Source organism: Choloepus didactylus, chromosome 1 (genome assembly GCF_015220235.1).
Source record: "Choloepus didactylus isolate mChoDid1 chromosome 1, mChoDid1.pri, whole genome shotgun sequence".
NCBI lineage: Eukaryota > Metazoa > Chordata > Mammalia > Pilosa > Megalonychidae > Choloepus > Choloepus didactylus.
The window spans coordinates 127,245,201-127,272,828 of NC_051307.1; the positions used below are offsets into that span (position 1 = coordinate 127,245,201).

At 35.9% G+C, this 27,628-nt stretch overlaps 1 long non-coding RNA gene across 1 annotated transcript in view; it reads right to left on the bottom strand.

Moving 5' to 3' along the window:
* Positions 1 to 721: 721 nt before the first annotated feature.
* The window catches only part of LOC119527283, a 313,428-nt gene continuing 286,521 nt past the window's right edge, over positions 722 to 27,628 (bottom strand). Inside the window, exon 3 of the long non-coding RNA XR_005215364.1 lies at positions 722 to 768. This is a non-coding gene — a long non-coding RNA (uncharacterized LOC119527283). The remainder of the gene's footprint in view (positions 769 to 27,628) is intronic.

The following is a 27,628-nucleotide window of genomic DNA, read 5'->3' on the forward strand; positions in this document are numbered from 1 at the left end:
ATCTTTTCATCATTTATTCCTGACCACCTTGACAGCTATGATTCCAAATGCTCCTCCTTTATGTTGTACATTCCAGCTGGTAAAATTATCTGGTTAGAATTCTGGGCTTGAAGATTACTAGCTGAGTGACTTCAGCAGGTGTTTGAATCTTTCTAAGACTTAGTTTCTCTATATGTGACATGAGGATAACAATGTCTGCTTCACAAATGGATTGTGAAGCCTACGTGAGATAAACATTTAAATAATATATATTAATAACTGCTTATAAATTCTGAGTGATAGCCTTATTTTACATAACAACAATCTTAAGTTAAATGCATCTCTAAAATGCTGCTATATCCCTGCCCTTTGTCTCCATACATAAACCTAAGTAAAGTAAGGAAGACTACATTTCTTTCATTTGATATTGGAATTAACATGTTTTCACATCAAAACTTGATCTATTCTTTTTATTTCTCATTCTTATTTTCTTTGGATCTTATTTGCCTTCCTTTTACCGTCTTCATTCTTCAAACAGCTATACAGTTAATTAGAACACTAAAAACTATATACAGAGAAAAAAGCCTACATTTGAAGCAAAGGATATGTTGGGATAGAGAATTTTAAAAATAATCTCATTATCTACAATGTAGAGTGCAGATGTACCTTATCAGAGATATCAACAAGTTTGCCTCTTGATGGAAAAGTTTGGTATTTAAAGGCAAGCAGCAAATGGCGAGTATGTAAACTTCTTTACTTCTGAAGGATGTTTTAGTGCTGAATTATATCCTAGCAAAACAGAAGAATAAAAGCTAAATTAGTTTATTTAAGTCAAATACATTTATTTTTATCTTAAACTGTAACTTATTAGCATTTCTTTAAAATATTTCCAATATTGTTTTTTTTTTTTACTATTAAAGTGCAAAGAATGAACCTATAAAACATTTTACATAGTCCTAAATATGAAGATTTAAGTCTAACAGTATTATAAAGCAAAGCATGCAAATATTATGGAACAAAATTTTGCAAACTGCAAAGCATTTCCATTATCAGAAGATGAAAACTGATATTATAGATTTTCTAAATATTATATCAGCACTGGAAGTGCTAGATTGTGAAAAATTCAGAGATAAGAAATGTTATACATGATTACTTTTATTTAATGTATTATCCTACTATGTTTCATACTAGATATGCTATTTGTACATAATTCATATATTATGACTTTTAGAGGCAGTTTCACTAAGACATTTTCCAAAATAACAAGTAGATGGCATTATATTACTATTCTTAACACATTACTAATGGTATCCTTCGAGGAAAAGTGACTCTACATAACATTTTACTTTTCAAATTCAGAAGATAAGTAAGTAAGTTTTTATTTAATAAAATTTAATAATCTAGTCAATTGCAATTCTGGTGATTTTCTTGAAATAATTGCTTTGTTAACTGAAACTAATCACTTAAAGAAAACTGCTTAACAAGGTAAGTAAAATCTTGAACAAAAAATCAAATTCTCTTTTTAAATGACATTTAAAATTCTATAAGGATTTCCAGTTTATAATGCCATATTAAACTATCCTACAGTGCACTCCTTTAACCCCAAACCTAAGTGAATTAACACGATTAAGAGAAAGAAAAGCAAATAGCAGCAGTACTCATCTCAAGGAAAGGAAGCACTTCAAACCATAACCACATTATTTAAAAAGCAGTTACAGGGAAAAAATATAACAAAAGATTGTAAGAATAAATGTGAAGCTCTTACCCAGATACACATAGGAAACGAGGTAGAAACCAATCAAATCTCACTAATACATAATTATTTGTAGGTGCACCAAATGTGCATGCCTCTCTTAAGAAATAAAAGGGGAGTGGGACAACAAACATAATCACCAGATAGGGAAATCTATCAGGATTTACTTTTCCTAACTAGAAGAAGTCTGCAGGTGTCAAAAAATTTCTCCCATTATTACCAGGAGAGATTTCCAATAATAAATAGAATTTCATCTGAATATACACCCTCACACACACACACACACACACACACACAAAGAGGAGATTAAAAAAATAAATAAAAAGAGTATGGAACACCGAGGATGCCAGCGGCCCAAAGAGGAAAGCCTCTGAAAATCTAACTTAAGCCTTCCTGGAAAATCTGTACCAAAAAAGCTGGAAGTTTTGCCTAGTTTTGCTTCCTAGGTTTTAAAAGGAAATCAAACCTGAAGGCTGTGAAAATGTGGTAAATTGGGTGAAATGAATGAATAAGTTTGGCTTAATAAATTTCAAACATAAAGGATCCAAGGCATACCCTAAGTTAGAAGTTAGAAAAACAATCCAAATTCTGATGGCATAGCCCATCCATCTGTTAAATATGTGTGTGCATGTGTGTGTGTGTGTGCCAGTTTGAAGCTATTATGGACCCCAGAAGAGCCATGACACTTTAATCCAACCTTTGTCTGGTGGGACCTTTTGATTGAATGTTTCCATGGAGATGTGACCCACCCAACTATAGGTGAGAACTTTTGATTAGATTATTTCCATGGAGATGTGACCCTGCCCATTCAGGGTGGGTATTAATTAAATCACTGGAGTCCTTAAAAGAGCTGAGAGCCCACACAGACCCAGATGCTTGGAGACACTGCGAGATGCTAAGCTAAGAGATGAAGCCCATAATTTGCTCTGGAGAAGCTAAGAGAGGGCACTCAGACACTTAGAGAGAAAAATCCTGGAAGAACAATGCCAAGAAACTGAGAGAGATGCCAAGAGAGATAGAAGCCCATAGACATTCTGGAGAAAGCCACTTTGAAACCAGAACCCAAGAGCAAAGGACCAACAGACACCAGCCATATGCCTTCCCAACTGACAGAGGTGTTCCAGACACCATCAGCCTTTCTTCAGTGAAGGTATCCTCTTGCTGATGCCTTAGTTTGGATACCTTTATGGCCTCAGAACTTTAAATTTATAATCTAACAAATCCCCTTTATAAGAGCCAATTTATTTCTGGTATTTTGCATAGCGGCAGCTTTAGCAAACCAGAACAGTGTATCTATCCATCTTTTCCTGTAAAGTAGAGATTGCTTTATAGAATTTAGTAGGAAAATCCAAAAGTATTACAACACTTAGACATATGATCATATATGTGGAAGGAAGGGGGGCAAAACGGCGAAGGAAAAATTAAAGTTATAGAAGATGACATTTTCCTGAATGAAGGTAAAACTGAATCTGTAATGTTAAAGGTCATTCTGTATTCCTTGAAAATTGTATACATAGTTACCAATTCTGATGAATGGTCTGGTAAATTTACTGAATTTCAAGGAAGGAAAAGAGAATTCTTTGAGCATCCAACATGAAAATTTAAGTTACTATAATTATTGTTGTGTGTATTTTCGGTGTGTGTGTGTGTGTGTGTGTGTGTGTATGTATGTGTATGTCTGCCTTTATGTGTGTGGTGCCATGGAAATGTATCACTCATATCTAGCTAGGCCTACCCCTGAATGCCCACACAGCATAGCTTCTGACAAGGGGATAGAATTGTGGGAGCAGGCTCATGACCACAGAATCCATTGGTTGCATCATATATCACACTGTCCTGAAGCAGCCAGCATCACGGAAGCCTGGAATAACTTTGTAAAGACTTATGTGTAGCAATGACTTAGAAGCAGCATTCTAAAGGGGTGGGGAGCTCTCATTCAGCATGAAATGTACATATTTAATTAAAAGCCTTGATGTGGTGCTATGTTCTCAGTAGAATAAATGGAACCAGGTATCAAAGGCTGGAAACAGGAGTTATGTAATTTCTATCACCCCCATGACCCATTGGGGTATTTTGTGTCTCTTATCTTCTCAAATTTGGATTCTGTGGATTTGGAGATCCTGGTTCTCATATTGGGTATGCACTTCCCAGGGCTCAGAACAAAAGTTCCATTGAATTACAAGTTATGGCTGCTGTCAGGACACTTTGAAATTTTTTTTTATCCAAGGAATTGCAACAGAGAAGAGAAGTCATCATACTATAAGGGTAATTGACCCTGATCAGCAGAAGGAGGTAAAGTTGCTTTTACTAAACAAGCACAGTTAGAAATACATGGGGCACCTAGATGATCTTGATTGCTTCCTAGCATTATCTTTTTCATAGTAACTGCGTGGACAAGTGTAACAATCCAGGCCTGAGAAGTATCAAGAATTCAGACTCTTCAAGAATGACGGTTTGACAAGTCCTAATACCCAGAGGCAATAGATTCTTTAAGAACAACAATCAGATGCAGCCCCCTTCATCATACTGTTGACATCCCCTTTCAATATGAGCAAGTTAGGGTGATCACTGTCTAGATACCCCTGAAAATGGAGAAAGGGGTTCAGTGAGAAGAAGAGGTAGTAACAAACAAAATAAGATTTAACAAAGGTCTATGAATACTGAAACTCTCTCTGTATATATTTGGATGCTGGGATGTGGGAATAGCTGGAAGGAGGAAGATGACATGGTGGAACTGTACCTTATAGCATCCTTTGTAATTTTCTCTATAGCTACTCATTGAATTATGCTTTGAAAGTCTTCACCTTTCTGAATATACCCTATATTGCATAACAAGGAAAGAACTGAAACTGTGGAACTGTGACCCATAACAATTTTTGAAATTACCTATGTAACTGTTATTGAGCTGTACATCAAAATTTAACACCTTTGTATATGTGTGCTATATTTTACAGTAATGGAAATAGCTGAAATTGTGGAACTGTGATCCATGACATTTTTTGAAATTTGTTCTCCAGCTACTTGCTGAATCTTATTTTGAAAGTTATCATTGTCATGTATATATGTTAAAGTTCACAATAAAAGTACATTAAAAAAAAGAATGAAGGTTTGGTTCATATTCTCAGACAAGGTGCTAAGACTTGCCGAGAAGATAGTTGGAAGAGGAAGGGTATTTTAAACACATATTGTAGGAAGAAGGTAATGAGTGCCAATTTAGCCCTGAGATCAATTGCAGCAGTGGTGCCTATAGTTCATCCCACTACCTCTGTCTTCTAAGATTCCCTCAGGAAAAGAAGCTCAATGCTATGGATCAAACTGTGTCCTCCCAAAAGATAGGTCCATGAATTGACCTCATTTGGAAATAGGATCTGTGAAGATGCTATTAAGATAAGGCCAAACTGGATTAGGGTGGGCCCTTAATCCATTATGACTAGTGTCCTTCTAAGCAGAGGAATGCATAAAAGTCGGTTGTAGAGAGACAGAGAGAGACAGCCATGTCCTGGAGGCAAAGATTGAGTTATGCTGCTACAAGCCAAGGAATGCCATGGATTGCCCATCAGAAGACAGAGGAGAGGCATGGAAAGGGCTCTTCCTTTTAAGAAGAGGCATGGCTTTTCTGACACCTTGATTTTGGACTACTAGTCTCCAGAACAGTGAGACAATAAATTTCTGTTGTTTGAGCCAAGTAGTCCATGGCACTACAGCAGCTCTGACAAACTAAGCTGCTCCCCAAAACAGACAAACTAGGGCAAACTGTGGAGATCATGGAAATGTACCTTTCAGATCTTCTGCTAGGGAGAACATAATTAACAGACAGCCCCAGGTGCTGCTCTCAGAATCCACCCGTTAGCTCTGAGGCCATGCTTCCCACAGGCTGCTTCCAAACAATAACTGGGTGTGGAAGAGATACGAAGGCAGGCCATTTCTGTCATACTGTGGAAATCCTCTAATGGATGACATTAGCTTCAGGACTCCACACAGAACCGAACAAAAGTTTCTTAGAACTGCACTGTAGCCTGCGACTCTTCCTTCCTTCCCTCTCTTCTTTACAGAATTAAGACCTGATCACCCTGCCTTCTCTGGCTCCCTCCCTTTTTTCCCCTTCTCACAGTTATTTCTGTCTAATCTCTTGTGTATTTTACAGGATCTTGGTGTCTGCTTCTTGGAGACGTGAACTAAATAAATGTGTTTGTATCTTCAGGATTATTTTGTGCTCAGAATTAGTGGAACAATGTCTATGAAGATTTAATGTTAAATCATTTAAGTGGTCATTCAATTATTAAAAAGAAAAAATAAAACAGAAAGAAGTTTTCCAAAATTCTTGAACTCCAAAAAATTGACTTTGTGGGGAAAAAAAAGATCAATACCCACTAAAGCAAAAAAATCAAACTGAAGAAGTCACAAAATGAGAAAATTAGGTTAAAAAGCTTGATAGTGAGTACTGTATAAATGTAAATATGGAAAAAAAATGAAAAAACAACTGGAGTAATTATGGTTAAAATGCAAAATGTATATATTATAAACTTATTTAAAATTATATAAATTATTTAAATCATGAAGTTAGGAGTTATATTTTCATAGAGCCATTAATTGTAGAAAATGGATAAAGAAATTTTTAAAGGAGTGTGTTAATAACATTTACTAGAGAATGGCCTTCAGAATTTTGGTGGATTAATTACAGACAGCAAATCATTAATGGTTTTAGTAGTATGATTATGTTCATCATCATCATAGTTCCTGGAATTTGCCTAATAATTAATATTTCATGCATTTATAAATAAATTACCAGTAGATCTCTGAAATGAATGCTTGTATTAGAAAAAAAATCAGAAAATAATTTCCAAATTTACTTAGGGTCCATTCTTGTTGTCTGTAATAGTGCCAAGAACTTGTGATTTACTCTTAAAATTGAGTTTTGTTTTTTTTTCAGGAGAATGAATAAAGTTCATTTGCATGATGAAGGTCCATTTTAGAATTCTTTTAATCATAATCTTAGCTAACCAAACCTTGTGCATTGTGTATCAACTTTACCAACTTGGTGATACACTTCAAGAAATTTTTATTTCCCAGTTTTCGTGATGATGACTGCATACAAGAAAGGACACTGATGGATTTGGCATGAACTTATGGACAGGATAGGTCATTCTTCTACAACAGAGGATTTGGTCCCTTTTTTTAAAAACACTGAGAACTATCAATAAGATCTAATTGGCTATAAAATAAATCTTAGAATTTTTAACACTTTTCACCTTGAATTAATTTATTCAATTATAGGTGCATGATATCTGCAGAGATCTACAATTCACTGGACACAATTCCAAGCATCTGTGAAGCTCATACACTGAAAAGGTAAAGTGATTCAGCTCAGTTGTTAGGACATCTAACATAACCAAGTACAACCATGACATTATGAACTTAAATTTGCATGTTTTTAATTGAAAGATTCCATGCCTATTATGAATTGAAACATTTGAGGAAAAAGTTGACTTAATTTTGTCTTTAATTTCACAGTTATTTATGGATTTTCAAATTTGTTATTTACTTTTGATTTTTATTAAACATCCATGACACGAGGTCCCTAGAAAATCACAGAATTCTACATTGAGTATATCTGTATGTTTTGTTTTAAATTATGTTGTGAGACTTCTTTCATCTGTAAAACCTTGGTACCAAGATACCTGGTTGGTAAATTGAGATTCATTGTTGTATTAAGTACATTCCAATGCTTTTCTATTTAGTTATTGTGTTTGAATTATAACCTATTATGATATTTTGTTTACATGGCCTTTCAATATAGTGCTGAGATATGGTATTTAAAAATAGTCGGAATTGCTCTTACAATGATTAATACCAGGATATTGTGTAATAAAAATACATGTTTATCTTTGTAATTTAGCTATGAGACCATAAAATCATATAAACTAGGACCCATATGACATTACAGCTTAGATGAATACCAATTCCTTGGGAGTCATTTTTTCAAATGGGTATCAGTGCTTTACTAATCACAGGCCCTTCCATTCTGCATGTAACAGGTAAGTTTTTACTTTTTTTATTTTGGAAAGAAACCTTTCATATATGGTCTGATGAAAATGAAAATTCATGAATAATCTTCTTAAAATCCAATATTAATATTTATAGCAGTTCCTACAAAAAAGACAATTTCTCATATTTATGAATGATAGAGAAGAAATTCATAATTCATTATTTATAATCAGGGAGCCAATGGAGACTAAATTCTTTGTCTTAAAATAAAAGGCTGAATTGTGATTACATTGCGATTCAATCATTTATCCTAATTTCAATTAGAAGGAAAATATATGAATATATGCCAGACAAAATTTGTGCCTCTAAAATCATGTTATTTCTGCATAAATAATAGCAATAAATCAAATAGCTCATTTTGTTGTTCATACAGTAATAATGATTATCCAGAATAGTGAAGTCTAAGGAAAGGGACCATTTTATCTGTGACAAAGAAATGTAAACTAGCAATTTAAGTACATTCTAAGGACACCAAAAATGAGTCTTATATCCTAATTTTTAATTCAATTCCATTGCTATGGAATTCAAAGAGTAATCTTATTTGGGGTTTTCCATCATTTTGCAAAGCAATGCTACATGTATGATAATTCTCAACTTATTATAGCCTTTATAATAGGTTATTTGAATTTACAGATATTAATTGTGTTGACCCTGCTATTTGTAACCTGAAAGTTCATTTTAAAATATCAGAATAGAATTTCGTGAGCCTAGTAAAATCATTTGCTTTTCTTCTTCAATTCCTACTTGATGAACTAAATATACTTTTTGGAGAGGGGGAAATAAGCCAAAACTGATTCTTTTTAAATGATGTCTATGTCACAGAAAACTAGAAGGAAAATCAAAAGTTCTTCTTTATTCCTCAGTGATAGAAACAAAATGCACACTGAAGATGAGCTTTTCTTTTATGAAAGATAAGAAAGAGAGAGAGACAACTGTGGATGAGTGTTTTGAAGATGTGGGAGGTGTGGGATGTATGCTTCGATACTGTTACCGGTCTATGATCGCTTCCCTGAAAATCCACCTTGCCAAAGGCATGTTGGTGTGGCATATGGGCATGGAGTGGGAAGGGACCAAAAGAACTCTGACTGAAGAGAATTATCTGGCTTCATTATTTTAAATTCTAAACTAGGCTTTTCTTAGACAAATTCTTGAAGAGCCTTTTTTTTACTGATTAATGAATTGAGGCACATGTATAGTCATGTCCCACGATTTCCCCAGTTCATAAAACTAAACTCTAAATAACACTAAAACTCAAGGGTTTTTTCCATTCATTCAATCATTCATTCAAAACAGTTTTCTTTGTGCTTGACACAGTTCTTGTAGTTGAAAAAGAGCATTGACCAAAAAACAAAGCAAAAAAAAAAAAAAAAAAAAAATCCTTCCCAAATGAAAACACCAGCATGGAATATATATTCTAATATATAAATTCATTTGAATAAATTAATTGATTACAGATAACCATAGATCCTTGTAAAGGAAAAAAAGTAACATTATGAGACAGGTTGAGACTTGATTAACATTAAGAAACAGAGGCAACTTTTTTGAGTTTATGTTTTTTTGAGTTTGACATTTGAGCTCAGCCTAAATAATTAACAGTCAACCATGAAAGAACATTGTGTACTGACTTTTAACACAGTATTCTTTTCAATTTACTATAATTCCACAGGTCCATTTACTTAAGAAAATAGCATATATTCACAGCATGTGTAGATTTATTTATTAATTATAATCCACATATATATGACTCCTCACAAATAGAATTTAAAAAGGTTTAGATAAAAATGAATTGTTCAGAAATAACTTGGTGATATGAGAGCTTTAATTATCACTTACTGGTATTGCAAGGCACAATGTAAATGTTAGGTAAAGTTCATTGTTAACAATAGTTGGTATAAATCCATATTTTGGCTAGGTTCCATGAGAATTTCTAATTTTGCAAATGACCCCTTTCAATCTAAAAACATCATTTTTTAAACCTCATTGTGTGACTGCAGCAGTAGTTGTGCATAGTGTCAGATGGCCATGTTCTTTTTTGTTTACTTATGCTTGGGTTTTCGGAAATATTGTCAACCTATGGTTTCTTTATAGGAAACTTTTCTTACCCAAAATAATCCTTTCTTTCCCACATGTCCATTCTGTGAGAGTTAGTTAAGACTTAATAACATAATTTCTAAATACACTTAACCAGGCATAGGTAACTCTCAGTAAATTACAATACAAGTGAAGGTACTGGAACGGTGAGAGTGCTACTGTTAAACCCTCTGACTCCTAGAACTTCCATCCTTCCCTTTGGATACCTCACACAACACACATGATGAATAAGATCCCAGACAGACCAAGTGAAAGCTGCAGGGCCAATCTGGATGTTAAAATTAGTAAAGCTTTATGTATTTTTTAAACTTCTAGCTAAAAATAAATTGAAACAGAAATTCTATTATTTTATTTCCTTACCTCAATGGATCATTTTGAGCACTCTCTGAGGTGTACGTACTATGCCTTGGAAAGCTCTGCTCTAGTCTTGTCTGGAGTACAGAGAGGAGCTCAGACAGCCCAGAGACACACAGACAATTTTACTTAAGAAAATGCCTATTCTAAAGCCGTTATATTTGCCATTGCACCTTTATCACAATTCAGCCAAAATACCCAGGCTGCAAATGCTGCAACACTCCCCTGATCAACCAGGATATTGATAACAGATCAAGAAGCTGCTGAGAGGGGGGAAGAAAAAGAGAGAATTTAAGTGTTCTAGTTCGATTTAACATTAATTGTGATAAGATTCAGTTACACTTTAGCTTCCATCCACAAAGCAATGGTTAATCTTTACAGTGGCAGAACTTTCAGACCTAACTTTGAAATGTAGAAGGTATGTCATATTGCCTTTGTAGTAACCAAGAGAGGAGATTTTTAACCCTTTAGATTTAAATGATCTTAATCATCTTCCTTTCTGTCAAATATTCCCTTAGTTTTGTAAGTCTTAAGAGAAAAATCTTTCTTCAGGGAATGTTAGTATTATGGCAGTGACATTGCCTTAAGTCTACATAACTGCCATGTCTTTCAGTTGTTGTATGCCTCTTTGTAATTGAAAAAAAGAAAGAAAGAAGAGGGCCTCTTGATCATGGTGCTGTTTTGTGTTAATAACATTGCTGTAATACCAAGGAATTGCTTAGACTGCTAAAAGCCAAATAGTGAATAGCTATATTTTAATAATCAGCTACTCAATCCTGAGTAAATATACTCTCTCCTAGAGATGTTCCCCCTTCCACTGTTCCCCCAAAATGCTTGAGTGGGTAATATTTTCACAGGTTAGCTCTAGATTCTATAGTGCCTTTTTCCTTGTTTTGTATTTGTTGTAAGGGAGTGGGGGTACAGAGGAGGCTACCAAAACACAGTCATAGAAAAGCTAGCTTGCTGTGAGAAAAAACATGCATCACAAAATATACAATCTAATGCTCTATAAATCATAGCAGGAAATAGATTCCCATATTAATAAAATAAATACAAATAAGACCAAAAGAAGTAAGTTAGAGAGAAACATGAAATAGAAATAAGAAAACACAGACATAAGCAAAATATATGACTGTATAAGAAATGCAAGTATATACAGTATATAGTTTTTCAAAATTTGCATCAAAATATAAATAATATGCTGGTCTAAGAACTGAGTATTTACCAAGTTTCGTACCACTGTTTTTCACATTTTAATGAAAATTATTAGTTTTTACTCCTTCTTTCCCACCTGCATAACCCATCATTCTTGCATATTTTGATCATAATGAAAGTCAAAGCTATAATTCAAGCTCCCTAATATAAAGCTTTGTATCTTCATACTGGGCCTATGTTACATCATATTTTCCTTGCATTGCATGGAGACCTCTAGGCATTTTACTGGTGACAAATATTTTAGACTTGTCACAGGAAAAATGGGTCAATCCAGGAAGACCTGCTTGCTATTTCTATGCAGTTGAGATTTATATGGATTAATTATCATTTTTACATGCAATTTGTTCAACTAGTGATTTTTTTTCTTGGTATTGAATTATATCAAAATTATGATTTGGGGAAAAGTAAGAGAAATTCTATTTAATTTTAATTTATTTGTTATATAATTGCCCTAGCAATCCTTTCCCACATATACTCAGTCAAGGAAGCAAAAGGTTGATGACTTTTTTCTTTATCTCAGTTCCTGATTAATTTAAATAAATCCTATTTTGCCTTGCACATTGGTAGGCACAAGGGATATGACAAAGTCCCTGTCCTCAATACATCTGGGTGTATTAGTATTTTCTGAGATAGTCATATTTTTATAAAGACATTAGTTTAAAACTATTGTATAGAATTTAAAAATATTACAAATTAAAGTAATATAGACATAGTTATCTGTATTCACTAGGAATTTGGGTTTAATATATTTTACATAATTACTGAAACTAACATTCTTTGATGGCCAACATTAAAATAATTTAATACATTTAAATAATTTTAATGGCAACTAGGTGTTAAACAAAGGTGTACTAAATGGCCAAAGACTAGAACAGGATGAACTTTTTGTACAGTCAGAGTAGATAAGTTATGCTCTTGGAAAATTAAAGGATTTGTCTATCTCACCAAGGATCTCTTCCCTTCTCTACCCATGGGAGCTGGAAATTTCTTTAACTGAGCCAGAGTCCTTCATTATATAACATTGCACTAGCCATAAAGTACAACTATGCTTTGGAAATATGAAATATTGACTGGTAGCCACAGTAAAGTACCAATGATAGGACATAGCTATTTTTGTGATCACAGGATATTGATGTAGGTTCTTAAAGGCAGGAAATGGAAAGGCTTGCTGAAGACTATAGGAAAAAAAGATTATGAATTGAACATATTTGCCTTAACCCTAGGCTTGACAAATTGGTTCTGTTGGGGACAGATGGAGCTAAGGGAAATGATCTGTACAAAGAAACAAAATAATTTTAAACTAACAATACTCATCACACTAAAATATTTAAGCAATTCATAAATTCAGTATAAAGAAAAAATCAGATGCCTTTGGAGGGGTGTAGGAAAGGGAAAGTTATCAAATTTTATTTATTTATTTTTCTCCATTGATCCTTTTCGTTTCATGTAGAATCCTCCACAAGTGGTTACTACTTTCTGTCTGTTTCATAGATCTTATTAGTTCATTGTTTGGGTGGTGAAGTTCTCTTTCACATGATCAGTGTAATATTTATTGGCACATTGAATTTTCTGTAATTGACATATTTTGTGGATGACACTAGCTTATATTCTTGAAATCTCACTGTATGTTTCTGTATATTTATATGTAGTACATCTATTACAGTGTGCAGTTACTCTCAGAATCATTTTCTGGTTTCTGCTTAGCAAAAAGGTGAAAGAAAAACAACTTAGGACACAAAAATGAAATTGCTGCTAGGCTGCAACTCTGAATGAGACTTGTGACTACGAAGTTTCTCAAGTTCTTTGAAGCAGCGTGTGTCAAACTCGCTATGAATCAGATTTTCATATTCAGAACCAGAATCCTCTCAGCTGACACAGCTTAAGTCAAAGCCTTCAGGGTATAGTGCAAGATTCCTGTTTTGCTCTGAAACTCTGAATATTACCCATTGGAAATTCTTTTGATGAAGCTAATTGCCTCATTTTCAATTGAATGCTGGGGTGCGGATACCTAGGAAAACAAGATTAATTTATAGAAACAGATAACACTGTGATGTGTGTGCCCTTTCTTTCTTTCTACAAATTGCCTTTGAGAGCATACCTACCTGTCAGTTTGCCTACCCACCTTCCTATGTCACCAACCCTAGCTGCTTTAGTGATTAACAAGAATGTAAGACAAATCCCCACATATAACCATTTTATCAGGTAAAATAAGCCGCCTTTAAGTAGAGCACTGGGTTGAGCTATTAAGCTTTGTCTGAGGGAACTGAATGGGAGAGTAAAAAAAAAAAAAAGCTTGTATTGAGTGATGAGTATCTCCTCTTCTGTTTTGGAGAAAAATCAATTGTGTATTAAGGTTTTTGGTTTTTGTGGTAAAATTTACATGGAAGTGTGGTGAGTATGGCTGTAAGGAATGGCCCAGCCTTCTTCCTCTTAGGACCTTATCAATGCATATTTTTCCAGTATAAAATGGAATTGGGATTTCCTGTTGTGAGTTTAAAAAAGACATATTTAATAATCATTTTAAAAATAGCTTTTTACCATGTTCCTCTAGTACAGAAAAACTCAAAAGTGATTTTCTTTTCAAGTTTGTGTTTGACAAACAAAACTCTCTAAAGGATTGCCAACACTTGCCTGAGGCTTTTAAGACAAAATTTGACCTTCAAGTGAATTTTTACTCTGGTTTAAAATTATACTTACCCTTAATACAAGAATATGTGGTAAATACCATTATTTCATAATGAATAATATATAAACAAATCATTAAAAACTGTTCAAAAACACACATGCAAATCTTGACCAATTTGTTCCAAACAAATTAATAAAAACATAAATGTACAATTTTATGGTATTTTGACTTTTAAAAGTATTGAAACTGTTTTGTATGAGCCTCCAACTAGTATTGGAAGGAATAAAGAGAACATTTTATTAATATCTTTTAGGAACTCAGAAACTGAAGCTCAGTGGTGACCTAACCTGCATAAAGTTTACAGTTAATACATTGCTTATCCCACTGTTCTCTGTTCAGCGAGTGATGTGGACTCCCTGAGAATGGAATAGTCTCTTGTTGGTGTGTGCACTTAAGAAAAGACCAGTGGGAGTTTTAGTAGATATTTGCACATTAGTCCTTCTAATTCAAGATTTTTATCATTGTGTATATGTGTATATGTGTGTGTTTATATATATATATTTATAACACAACCCTAAGTTTAAGGTGATGCCCATCAAAGTAAATTATACCTTTGTTTAAAATTTAGCCAGTTAACTGACAGTTTAATTTTAACATCATTACAACATTTAATGGAGACCTTTAACAAAACTGATTAAAATGACCTGGTGTTTGGGATTATTAAGGCAAAATTTATTTAGGTAATTATGTATTTAAACTGTTTAAAAAGCACAGTTTTGCTGACTTTTGCATTAACCAAAGTAAGTAAACAGAATCATACTTTTATTTAAGAAAAAATATAATTTATAAGAATATTTATTCTTGCTATTATGTAAGTATTACTCTAATCTAGGTATCACAGATTAGTGAGAGAAACAAGTATATAAAAATAAAATGTATTATGAAAAGAGTTAAAAAGTCACTGTGGAATGTAGCACATAGAGGAATCACTATATAATAGAAATATATGATATTGTTTTATAATTCCAACTTTCATTCAGATTTAAAATTATGGAGGAAGAGATTTTGTAGATTGAAATTCTTTATTTTAAAATATGGGTTTATCCATATATCTAAATGTTCAACTATTATCCATTTTAAAAAGTAATTTTTCTATGTACATATGAAGAAATTTTTCTATGTAAGAATAATCATGTCTTATTTTTGTTACTATAGTAGATGAGTATTTACAGAATTAATAATCACATGACTAATGTTCACAAAATTTTTAAATATTATAGCTTTTTACTAAATAACTAGTAATTCCTGCATTATATGTGTAGTTTATTTCTATGATAAAACAATTATATTAAGGGACAATTTGAGATTTTCTAAAAAAGTATTAAGGCTTAGCCTGTGAAAACTGATATATTTATCTCATTATAAAACATTTTACTAAATCTATTTTCCTTTAAAAGTTTGAATAATTTCATAGTAAGTACAGTAATAACCTAAAAAGTGTTAAAGTGATAATGGGCCAACTGTTAAATGCTAAAATCTGTGATTTAATAATTATGTGCTCTTTTTTCAAATGTTGAATAATGATTCATTATATAAGACTCTTATAAAAGTCAAATAGCCTTGATTTCTTTAACAGAAAATAATCATAAAATAAAATGTTAAAAATACAAATTCCATTTTAATTCAACCACTAATTTATGGAAATACTCACAAAAATCTTTTTTCCATCTGGCAGAACTATTAATTCATTTTCAAAGCACTCAAGAAATTTATCACTGAGCTCTCTGTTTTTGTTTTTAATATGTTACATACGCCCAATTCTAAGCATTGTTATAGACTTTCTTTTATGTATGAAAAGGTTTCAAGGTAAATGCAGTGACCACCAACACTACTTTTCCATATCTTGGGATTTAGGTCATTCCTTTCTTTTAAGATTATTCCTGTTTGCTACATTAAAAGATTCTTTTCATTTTACTGCCTAGTAATGATAGATTTGCAGCAAAAGCATGACAGGAATTATAAATTATAGGTGGCAAAATAAAAATAAATCAGGGTATAGGCACTGAAAGACAAGGAACAAAGCAAAATGATACACACCTGAGTAAACAAATCAACTTTATTATATATATATAAAAAAAGAAACGTCAATCTCTAGATCCTTTGGTTAGTGGTTACCCATTATTTGTAATCCTTTTAATAATAGCAATATGACAAGGATTTCCGTAAATATTGAAAATGGAGTAAAAAAGAATTTTATTAAGAAAGCAATAACATAGTACCTATATTAGATATTTATATCCTTGAAAAGAACAATCAAGTTGTTAATTTAGATTAGGATATTCTAAAACCTACGAGTTAATGTATAGCCATATGTTATCTCACTGTCTTAGAAACTATGTTCAGACTCATGCAGGAGGGGTTGTACGAGTGATTGTGAATGAAATAAAGAAAATTTGAAGGAATAAAACTCACACTGAACACTTGACCTCAAGCTACACTGAATCCACTAAAAATTATAACAATGATTACTGGTTACCTGACTAATAATAAATAACTCTTAAAGTGTCTTCACAAGTTACACTCTATCACATCACCTAGTTTATTCACAACTGTCTATTATTACCTAAAATTATCTTATGCTTGTTGCTTAAATTTGTTTTTAATTTACTTAAACTTTGTTTCCACATGGGGAATAAATGGCATCATGCAAAGCTCTTGACTTTTGAATCCCTAGCACCCAGTGCAGGACCTGGAGCATAACAGGTGATCAAATTATTAAATTAAATAAGTGATGATTCAATTGATTCTGTAAAATTGATTACATTGTTTATGTAAAATCTCCCAAAAAACTATGAAAAGGTAGTTCGACTGTGCTTAGTGTAAAGGGATACTTACACCAGAATTTCAAACTGTTACATTTAAATAAAACCTGATAAGAACTTAGATAAAGCACATAGCTTTGTAGATAATAATTTATGTTTCCTACCTTGTTTTGGGCTTTTTTTTTTTTTTCCTGTGATTTGTGGCAGTGTTTTCTGGCTTGTTATTTCCTAAAAAATATCCAATTGAGGGAGAGAGAGGTGGATGGACACTGAGATGCTCACAGATCCCCTTTAGGAGTGAGGGATACATTGCTTCAGCCTTCTAATGTCAGCTCCCTTCAGGAGTTACTTCAATTGAAGAGCACCATCTGGTCCAAGGCCACAGCCCCTTCCTAGGGTGGTGCTGCATCCAGCGACTGATCTGTGTGAGAGTGTTGTAGTCTAACCCTTGCTCCTGACTCGGGACTGCTGTGAAGGGCCAAATTTAATAATTTGACTATAATTCCTCATAGAGTTTTGTGAGACTTCCATTGAGGTTGCATAACACCTCAACTTCTCTCTATGCCCATTCATTCTTTCTTCTCCTCCCTTCTAGAGGAATTTATCCAAGAGCACTTTCTACTAAACCTTCTACTTGATAATCTCCATTTTTGAGGTCACTTCCTGGGGAACTTCAAACTGGAAATATTGGTAGAGGGTTGGTCCAAGAACATAAAAACTTACATGCCATTTTGGTGATGGATCACCCACCTCCCAGGTGGAAATAATGGTTCAGTCACCCTGTCATGAAACACAGATAGCTTCTGGCACAGGGTAGCAATGCGATTGTTTAAACTTTCACCTTTAATGAACTGAGTTGATATAACTAGTGGGAATGCAGAAGCTGTGCAATACATCAGCCCTTGGAAATTTACAGGGGGGGGGATAATGACATTAGGTACAGTAGAATTGCTAAGCTTGATTGCTTTGGGAAAAGATAACAAAAGACTGAGTGATTACTAAATACAGTTAATGGTAACTGTAAGTATGAAAGTCAGAGGATCTCCTTGTTGTATAAAGAAGCTCTCCTTTCCTACAGTGGGAGAACAAAACAAGTCAAGAACTAGGCCCAATATTTACAATTTAACAAGATTTAACACCAAGACAGGGTCCCTGGGAAATGGTGAAGAAACACTGCTGTGGTGGCTACTAAAAGTATGGAAAAAGTATTTACCCACAGTAACTGTGATAGGCAGAATAATGACTGTCAAACTTTAAGTCCTACTCCCTGGAATCTGCAAAATGTTAGATTACATACCAAAGGGGAATTAAAGCTGCAGCTTCAATTAAAGCTGCTAATCAACTGACCTTACAATAGGGAAATTATCTTAGTGGGCTCAAAATAAGAGAGACCTTAAAATGGAGAAGAGAATTGTCATAGAGAATTAAGCAACCTGCAGTATGGGAAAGACTGCCCAACGTTGTTGGCTTTGAGGACCAGGAAGCAGTCCATGAGTACTTCACCAGCAAGATCTTGTCCATGGGCAGCATCAAAGAGAAGACCATGGAGGCCAAGCCTGCAGGAGTGACATGCATGGTCTGCCAGTGGAGAAGACTTCCAAGACCTGGTGGACTTCATCACTGAGAGCCTGGAGGTGCATGTAGTGGAGTACAACCAGGAGGTCTTTGTCATCATTTTCCCCCAGGCACAGGTGCAAGCTCTAGCAGTGGAGTCATGATGGTCACCCTAGGCACGGTCAGCAGAGGGTGGGCATGGCTGGAACTGTAAAGGGAGGAGGGGCTCCCAGGCCAGCCCTGAGCCACTGGTAGGTTCACCAAATGTTCTGAACCAGGGAATCTCAATTATGGCTGAATAATTGAATCTGGTGCCCATGAGCTATTTAACTATGATTAAAAGATATTTCTAGTTAAAACAAAGTTAAGGCTTAAAATGTATGGAGTTTCTGTTTTGGGACGGTGGAAATGTTTTGGTAATGGATGGTGGTGATGTTAGCACAACATTGTGAATATAATTAGCAACACTGAAATATATATCTGAACATGGTTAAAACAGGAAATATTAGGTTGTATAAATGGTATTAGAATAAAAAAAAAATCTGTGGAACTTCACTACACCAACAGTGAACCCTGAATTAAACATGGACTAGACTTAATGGTACAATTATAAAAATGTGCTTTCATAAATTGTAACAAATATATCACAAAAAATGCAAGATGTCTATGATAGACTGGTATATGAGAATTCTGTATTTTATGCTTGAGTGGCTCAGTAAACCCATAACTTCTCTAAAAAAAAAAAAAGAAAAGAAAAGAAAAAAAGAAATATGAGCAGCCTTTAGATGCTGGATAAAGCAAAAAAAAAAAAAAAAATTTCCACTAGAGACTCTAGAAGGAATGCAGCACTGCCAAAACCTTCATTTTAGCACAGTGAGTCCTATTTAGGATTACTAACCCCTAGAAGTGTAAGATAATAAACTTGTGTTATTTTAAGTCACCAAGTTTGCAATAATTTGTTAGGAGAGCAATAGGAAAAATAACTAAGGCAGAATTGCTAAAGTTGTTGGGGTAGATGGCTGGGAGGAAAGACTGACTCATGTGGGTATACTAGACAAAGCTAAAAATTTAATAAAAAACATACCCCATAATGGGTTCAAAAGATAAACCATTTACTAAATCCATAAGGATTACGCTGATGAGAAGGTAACAGCCTCACAAAGTATTTCACTGGTTGCTCTTCTCTTTAATGTTGCCTGATAGAAAATTCCAGGAAAGCACTAGTCTTACTGAGAGCAAATGTTAAGTGCCAGTGCTTGACCAAAAAAAATTAGAGATTACGTCATGGCATTTACCATCAGAGGTCAGGCAAACTCAATTATCCTAATGAGCACCAAGGTCACAGTGGCAGTTATGGGAGCCTAATTTAAAAAGTTATGACATTTGTTAATACAGTACAGTCTTCCAAATGGCAAAATAGATGAGCAGCCAACAAGGAAACTGCTCAAACCCTGAGATCAAAAGAAGGCAAGAATTAATAAAAGAAAGAAGTAAACACATCAAGGGTGAATGAGCAGGGCAGACAACCCAAAAGATAACTACAATCCCATGAGCAGTTTCTAGAACTGGGCTAGTTTTGGAACCTAAAGCACACTGACTGAAGGAACAGTCAGAGTTTCAGGAGGAAGGGTCAACCCCACAACAGCAAGCATGCATAGTGATGATTTCCCCAGTCCTTCCTGAAATGGACCTAGGGTCATTTTTCTTTGGTCATTGTTCTAGTTTGCTAATGCTGCCAGAATGCAAAACACCAGAGATGGATTGGCTTTTATAAAAGGGGGTTTATTTGGTTACACAGTTACAGTCTTAAGGCCATAAAGTGTCCAAGGTAACACATCAGCAATGGGGTACCTTCACTGGACGAAGGCAAATGGTGCCCTTAAAACCTCTGTTAGCTGGGAAGGCATGTGGCTGGCATCTGCTCCAAAGTTCTGGTTTCAAAATGGCTTTCTCCCAGAATGTTCCTCTCTAGGCTGCAGTTCCTCAAAAATGTCACTCTTAGTTGCACTTGGATATTTGTCCTCTCTCAGCTTCTCTGGAGCAAGAGTCTGCTTTCAACAGCCGTCTGCAAACTGTCTCCCATCTGCAGCTCCTGTGCTTTCTTCCAAGTGTCCCTCTTGGCTGTAGCAAGCTTGCTCCTTCTGTCTGATCTTATATAGTGCACCAGTAATTTAATTCAGACCCACCCAATGGGCGGGCCAACACCTCCATGGAAATTATCCAATCAAAGTCATCGCCCGTAGTTGGGTAGGGCACATCTCCATGGAAACACTCAAAGAATTACAATCTAATTAACACTGATAGGTCTGCCCACATGAGATTACATCAAAGATAATGGCATTTGGGGGGACGTAATGCATTCAAACTGGCACATACACCATTGACCTTTACAAGTGAATACACTCTGTGTGTAATCCTCTTTTCCGATAAGGATTAAAAGAACATATTCATTCACCAGATCAATGATATGATAGATAGCTTGTGTGTGAGGCTGTGTTAATCTGCTCTAGCAAGATAGGCCATCTGGCACAGAAACTGCAGCTAGGGCTACTATGTATTTGAGATTTCTGTGGTCCACTCTCATCCTCCAGTCCAACTTATGTTTGCAGGGACCAGGTTGGTGTAATAATTGGACATTTTTTGAGGAACATACCAGTTGTATTCTGTGGGCCTTTAGAAATAACATTTATTTTTGCCACTTTTCCAAGATGGAGGGGTGGGGGAAAGGTTTAGGGACTTCTGCTTGATCTTCCATACAGTGATAGTTCTCAACCTACATGGGTCAAATAGAAAATGTGGAAATTATTGCAGATATCATGTATGTTAGTTCCAATTATGAATTTAGAAAACAGGAAACTGACAACTCTGGAGCTACTGTGAGCTACGTGCTTTCCCAGTCAACAGAGGTTTTATGGACACCATTTGCCATCCTCCAGTGAAGGTACCCGATTGCTGATGTGTTACCTTGGACACTTTATGGCCTTAAGACTGTAACTGTGTAACCAAATAAACCCCCTTTTATAAAAGCCAATCCATCTCTGGTGTTTTGCATTCTGACAGCATTAGCAAACTAGAACAAATTTTGGTACTAGAGAAGTGGGTTGCTGGTGCTACTGAGTTTGCAAATACCAAACGTGTTGGAACAGCTTCTTAAATGGATAAGGGGAAGTTTCTGGAAGAACTATGAGGAGCTTGATAGAAAAGTCCTAAACTGCTTTGAAGGGACTGTTTGTGGAAAAATGGACTCTAAAGATACTTCTGATGAGGACTTGAACAGAAATGATGAACGTATTGCTGTGAACTGGAAGAAAGGTGATCCTTGTTTTAAAGTGGCAGAGAATTTGGCAAAATTGAGTCCTGGTGTCAGATGGAAGGAAGAATTTGAAAGTGACAACCTGGTGTACTTAGCTGAGGAGATCTCCAGACTATGTGTGGAGGATGTACCCTGGCTTCTCCTTGTAGCTTATAGCAAAATGCTAGCAAAGAGAGATAAACTTGGAACTGAACTCTTGGGTTCAAAGAAACCAGAAGCTGATGGCTTGGAAAATTACAGGCTTCCAGGGGGTGGAATCCCAGAAGCTACAGCCCAATGTGAGGATGTAACCAAACATGGAACCCAGCCGCCATTTCAGTATAAGCTAGGATTGGAAACGGAGTTAAGCAGAAAGGATTTGTGAAAAGTCCTATTGTCTGATGGCTTTGACCCCTGTGTGCTTCATGCGAAGCCAACAGAATTTTTGTGAGATCTTTATAGACAGAGACATTGCCAGTTTGGACTGGAGGAGACAGACAAGGAACAAACTGAAGGAAAAATCTCTTCAAAGACAGAGCCATGGAGGTTGAGGTCTGGAGTCAAGAGGTCTCATACTGGGAGAGGGGAGCAGCCCACATGCATGGAAAGGGTGAGTTTGTCCTGGAGGTCCAGGGCAGGCCCTCCACCTCAATGCTCAGGAAATGTTCTGCCACCCCAAGCCCCAAGGAGGGTGGAGCACATTCCCAGGGTATCGGGGAGAGCCTGGCTGCCACCACACTGTTCTGAAGGGGCTGAGCATGTGCCCTGGAGATGGAAGGGAATCCAGGAGCTGCCCCGATGTTTGAGGAGGGTGGGGCCAAGAAGGTGGTCTCCCAAGCATTTGGAGAGGAAAGGGCTGCCATAAAGGCCCTTAGGAAGGGTTAGACTCCCACTCTATCAAGCCCCAAGGATGCAATGTTGTTCTGCAAATGACTCTCAGACTTTAAAATCTCATGGAGTTCGTCCTGCAGATTTTAGGAACTGTTTTGGTCCTTTTAACCCTGTTTTCCTTACTTTTTCTCCTTATGGCAATGGGAATGCTTACCATATGAATATCTCTCCTTTGTATATTGGAAGCACATAACTTGTTCCAAGTCCACAGATCCACAGCTAAAGGAAAATTATGCCTTAGGACTGACCACACCTATAATTGATTTTGATGGGATCCTGTACTTAATTATTGTTACTGAAATGATTTAAGTTTCTGTGATATTGTGGGATGAATATATTTTGTATATGGAAACATAATGTCATTTTGGGGTTTAGGGGGTGGAATGTGCCAGTTTGAATGTATTATGTCCCCCCAAATGCCATTATCTTTGATGTAATCTCATGTGGACAGACCTATCAGTGTTAATTAGATTGTAATTCTTTGAGTGTTTCCATGGAGCTGTGCCCTACCCAACTGTGGGTGATGACTCTGGATAACTTCCATGGAGGTGTTGACCCGCCCATTGGGTGGGTCTGAATTAAATTACTGGTGCACTATATAAGATCAGACAGAAGGAGCAAGCTTGCTACAGCCAAGAGGGACACTTGGAAGAAAGCACAGGAGCTGCAGATGGGAGACAGTTTGCAGACGGCCGTTGAAAGCAGACTCTTGCTCCAGAGAAGCTGAGAGAGGACAAATATCCAAGTGCAACTAAGAGTGACATTTTTGAGGAACTGCAGCCTAGAGAGGAATGTCCTGGGAGAAAGCCATTTTGAAACCAGAACTTTGGAGCAGATGCCAGCCACATGCCTTCCCAGCTAACAGAGGTTTTAAGGGCACCATTTGCCTTCGTCCAGTGAAGGTACCCCATTGCTGATGTGTTACCTTGGACACTTTATGGCCTTAAGACTGTAACTGTGTAACCAAATAAACCCCCTTTTATAAAAGCCAATCCATCTCTGGTGTTTTGCATTCTGGCAGCATTAGCAAACTAGAACAGTATACATTTACAGTCTTGCCTTCAGAGCTATGATAATTCTCCTGTCCTCTGTCATCATATAATCTAAAGAGAACTGAAACAGCTGGACATCCTGCAGATATCACACTGGCCCACTACATAAATGGCATGAAGCTAATAATGTCAAATGAGCAAGAAGTGGCTAGTACATTAGTGTTCTTTGTAGACACATACCTTCCACAGGGTGGGAAATAAATCACATGAGGATTCAGGGACCTATGACATCAGTATAAAGTTGATGGTCCAATGATTGGGAGTATCCTGTGATGCCTCATCCAGAAAAAGGGCCTCTTATTTCACCTTGCTTCTCCAACCACACCCAATTTCTAGTGAGCCTTTTTGCATCCTGGAGGCAGCATACTCCACACCAGGAATATTGCTTGACTCATATACTAGGTGACACAGAAAGCTACCAGCTTTCAATGGAGCCTTGCATAGGACAGTCTCTACATCATGTCTAGACTAATATACGAGGAGCTCTGCTAATTTTAGCTTTACAATCTGCAATGCAGTTCTGCCACTAACTACCCAGAGTTAGATTAAACTTCACAGTTTATGGGCACAGTCTTCCATAAGACTGCCCTCTCTTCAGATACCAGCTGCAAATTCAGGGGGTTCTAGGGATACTCTCACATCTGATTAACAAATTCAGGGGTTCCTATTATTCACTCAGGTTCAATAATTCACTAGAATCACAGAAATCAGTAAAGCACTACACATATGATTACAGTTATCAATGTAGCAAAAAATGGATACTAATAAGAACTGCCCAAGAAGGAGAAACATAGGGTAAGGTCTGAAAGGGTCCCAAATGCAAAGGTCTCCTCCAGTAAGAGAAGAGGATCATGGAGTCAGGACACATCTCCCTTCTGGAACATTGATGTGTGTTACCAACTTGGCAAATTCACCTGAGTTTTCATGTTCAGAGCTTTTATTGGGGTTTCAATGCATAGACGTGACTGATAGAATCATTGGCTATATAACTGAACTCAATCTCCACCTCCCTTTCACCCTTAAAGGTGATATTAAGTGGCTCACAGTCCTAATCCTCTAGTCACATGGTTAGTCTTTCTGACATGGCCAGCTCTCACCCTAAGACCAACCCCACCTGGAGTCATCTCAACAGCATAAACAAGTAGGTGTGGTGGAGAGGTGGGCACCAGGAACAAGGAAACACCTGTAACTCCAATTTCCAAAATTTAAAAGTTTTAGGAATTCCATTGCCCAGGAGCTGGAATAAAGGCCTGACCTCTCTTTGGGTAGAGTTAGTCCTTCACTACACATGGTCCAATATGATCCTAGCGTTTTAGAATGTCAGTGATGGGAAAAGATTCTCTATGGGGATTATGACAAGCCCCAGTAAAAGAATTGCAATGAAGCCAATTAGAGCTCCAGAATAAAGCTATGCTATATGTATCAGAGAATTATACAATTTTCAAAAATGCAACTGACATTCTTTTGGGCCGTGGTAGAGACAGAGGAACTAACCAAGGTACAACAAGTGATTTAGTCAAAATTGCCCATCCTGAGTTGGTTTTTGTCAGACCCATCAAGTCCTAAGGTGATGTGGGCCCAGTAACAGTTAAAAATAGGCTGTGAAATAAGAATCGTATATCTGGAATATCACAGGAGCAGGACCAGAGGTACAGGAAAGCTGCATGAGCAGATAGCTCAGAACTTTTTCTATCACCCCCCACCATTACACCTACACCTCTAAGAATAACCTCTAGGGACACTTACATCTGCTGCAGGATCCTTTATGACCAGTGGAGGAGGAGGAGGAATTCACAGCTTGGTTTGTGAATGTGTTGGTTTGATATATGGTGTGGTGGCTTGGAGCTATGTATCCCAGAAAAACATGTTCTCACACTTAATCCATTCCTGTGGGTACGAACCCTTGTAAATAGGACTTTTTATGAAAGTACTTCTGTTAAGGTGTGGCTCAGTGAATAAGCATGGGTCTTAATTTTATTACTGGAGGCCTTATAGAGGACTCAGAGGGGAAAGACATAGGAAACTGCCAGAAGTTGGAGGTCAAAGGAACCTCTAAGAAAAAGGAGGAGCCAGGAAAGGCTGCCATGTACATAGCCATGTGACAGAAAATTCAAGGAACAAAGATCACTGGCAGCCAGCCCCGGAATACCATAGTCTTTTGGGAGAAAGCATTGCCTTGATGATGCCTTGATTTTGGACTTCTCCTAGTCTCAAATCTGTGAGCCAGTATATTCCAGTTGTTCAGTCTAACACATCGCATAGCATTTGTTTCATCAGCCAGAAACTAAATCCTATGGGGTGACACTGAAATACTGTGGCAGGAGAAAATCTACCCAATGAATGGAGCCTTGACTCTACCTATAGAGTGTTGACTGGTCACCCATTGTGAGTAGAAAGAAAATCAGAATTTAAAATATGCATTGAATCATGTGCAGTGGCAAATATCTCTCCTGGTTGGTCAAGGTCTGGAAGGAAAGTCTGCAAGACTGAGGACGGGAATCTAGAGTAGAGACATATGCACAGATATGCATTTGTTATTGCCAAGGAGCTCAGAATCTAAGTGGGTTGGATAGTAAGAGAAGAGAGAATATAATCAGAATAAAATGTGATGAGTTAAAATGGAGTTAAAGCTAAATTATCAAAAGGAGGAAGTGTTTAATTCTAATTTGAGAGGAGAATAATTGTTTATGGGTAAGGAGACACAGAGCACAGTAAGCTTTACATCTGTTTACTGCTATGCAGTAAGCCTCTAGAACACATACGGTATGTAATAGGTAATTAGTAAATACTTACTAAATAGTATGAACATGCAAAAGATACCATCATGGGGAAGTATATAAAATAAGATTTGGTGAAAAAAATAAAAGTGTGAAAATGTGGTGCATCCCAAGTGTCGGTTATTTGGTCTACTGTGAGTTTGTAATTGGTCTTGAGTAAGCTAAATAATGATGTTGATGTCATTTCATGTCACCAAGATTCAGTTTTTCTTTTTAAAATGTGATTAGCAATTGTACTCACCTCATAGGTTCTTTGAATCAATAAATTTGTCATTGCATCTAAAAACATGCAAGCTTACCGGAAGGCATTTAGAAATTGCTCAAGAAACGCTAGCCATTAATGTATTAATTTTACAAAATTGTTGCAAATAGTTTGTAATCTCTATAGAAGATAAGAACAGTGTCTCAGGATTTAGTCTCTGTTTCCCAATAAGAACTATGCTTTTTCTCAGCAGGAAAAGAACTATCTAATGACTCTCTCTATTTAAAGATTAAGTGAAAATTGGGAGGGCGAAGTGCTAATTCCATTAAATAAGTTGATTGCATTTTTTTTTTATTTAAAAATATGCTTACTGTTTATTGCCTCTGGCATACTTGAGCATTTAAGTCTGCTCATTATATTTATACCATGATTCTAAAGCTAAAAGACAGACAACAGAGATTTAAACAAAATGAGAGAAAAACCAAACACTCCCCCCATATTCTGATATATACTTTTTCTTAAGTAAATGCCTAAATGTGTTGGCTGTACTGAAGCTGAGGGGATCATCATTAATTCTTACATCTGTTGTTGCAGATGTAGATAAAATCTTTTTTTATTTTAGGAAAACAGTGGTGAATAACATATTTGAAAGGCCTTCATTTTGAAAGATTTGCCTGCTGTTTTCTTCATTTTGTCATCACTATTTACACGCACAACCCCAGACACACAGACACAGACACACAGACATAGATGCAGACACACACACACACATTCATATACATATGAGCCACAGTTCTTTTTTAATACAATTTTGTTAAGATATAATCACATGACATACAATCATTCAAAGTGTACTATCAATTGTTCACAGTATTGTCCTATAGATTCATCACCAAAATCAATCTTTGAACACTATAATTACTCTAAAAAATAAAATAAAGATTAAAATAAAAAGGGTCATCTAAAACATCCCAT